At 36.7% G+C, this 1,515-nt stretch overlaps 1 non-coding gene across 1 annotated transcript; it reads left to right on the top strand.

Annotated features, from left to right (window-relative positions):
* The first annotated feature begins 644 nt into the window (after positions 1–644).
* LOC121208345 (small nucleolar RNA R71) lies at positions 645–747 on the top strand. Its single transcript, XR_005903324.1, has one exon. It is a non-coding gene; the product is annotated as a small nucleolar RNA R71 (small nucleolar RNA).
* Positions 748–1,515: the final 768 nt, after the last annotated feature.

Below are 1,515 nucleotides of genomic sequence, written 5' to 3'. Positions count from 1 at the left end.
ATTCCTTAGAGTGGCATCATTTTTTCCATGTATGCCTTCAATAGATTCTCTATCTATTGGACTATTCAGCTTGGTTGGTTTCTAAACTTGTTGGGGAAAACTAGGTAGCTGAGTTAGTCTAGGTTGGGCATAAGTGTTACTGGTTCCAACCCCTTGGTTACTCAAGGAAAAATTGGGTGGTTTCACCATGATAGGTTATAGAAATTGAATTGTAGTCCTTTCCTTCCTCAATTTTGGTTCTGGTTACCCATGTAATACACATAATTGGGTTCGATGGACATTCTTCGAACAAATGTCCTTCCCCACAATAGACATAGGCTACATTTTCAACTAGATTCAGTGGCTGACCTGCAAAACTATTAAACCCATTAGTGGTAAAATTTTTAAGGATTGAGGATATTGATGATACTTGAGATGCAAGTGAAGTGAGAGTGTCCACTTCATGTACTCTAACGACTCATCTTCCTGACACTGGTCAACTGGTTGGCCAATTATAATTGTCACTGGCAATCCTCTCAATGATTTCATAAGCCTTATTATAAGACTTAGAAAGGAGACCACCATTAGCAGAAGCATCTACTACCATCCTCCTGTGTGCATTGAGACCATTATAAAAGGTCTCAAGTTGGATGCTATGTAGGATTATGTTATGAGGGCACTTTATAATAGTTCTTTGTACCTTTCCGATGCCTTATACAAGGACTCATCATCCATTTGTTAGAAAGTAGTGATCTCATTCCTCAACTTGGCATTCTTACTAGGCAGGAAATACTTCATAAGGAATCTTTATGTTAAATCTTTCCATATGGTAATTGAATTTGGTGCCAATGAGTTCAACCAGGCTCGAGCTCTGTCCCTTAGCGAATATGGGAACAACTTCAATCATAATGTATCTTTAGATACTCTAGCTAACTTGAAAGAATGGCTCACCTCCATAAATAGTCTTAAGTGAGGAATAGAATCTTCTATAGGCATTCCACTGAATTGACCCACAGTCTGAGCATCTAGAACATGATTGGCTTCAGCTCGAATTATTGTGCCTCAATTTTGGGTCTCCTAATACCCAAATTAAGATCATGAAATACTGGCATGGCATACTGTCTTAAAGCTTTATCCCTATCATTAGCAACAAGGATAGGATTTTGAGCAGGGTTTGCTCTGTTTCTTTGATTTAGATTTTCGAACTTCATCTCTTCAATCCTTCTCTGACTTGCTTGTCTTCTTCACTGTTGAAAAGTTTTTTCTATCTCAAGATCAACAGGAGTAAATCGATAATTTAGTCAATACTCATAAACACCTGAAATAATAATAAAAAATTAATTTAAGTTAAAATTGAATAGAAAAATAAACCAAAACGCAAAACTAACAAATTCAAAAATAATGACTTTTTAAAACAATCCCCGACAACAGCACCAAAAACTTTGAACGACAGAAATGTGCAAGTGTACACAATCGCAACAAGTAATAAAGTGACAAGTAATGTCGAGTTATCTACCCACAGGGACTGTGAAAAGA

Source organism: Gossypium hirsutum, chromosome A01 (genome assembly GCF_007990345.1).
Source record: "Gossypium hirsutum isolate 1008001.06 chromosome A01, Gossypium_hirsutum_v2.1, whole genome shotgun sequence".
Taxonomy (NCBI): domain Eukaryota; kingdom Viridiplantae; phylum Streptophyta; class Magnoliopsida; order Malvales; family Malvaceae; genus Gossypium; species Gossypium hirsutum.
Note: the sequence above shows the minus strand (reverse complement) of the source record. Positions and strands in the feature narration are given on the sequence as shown.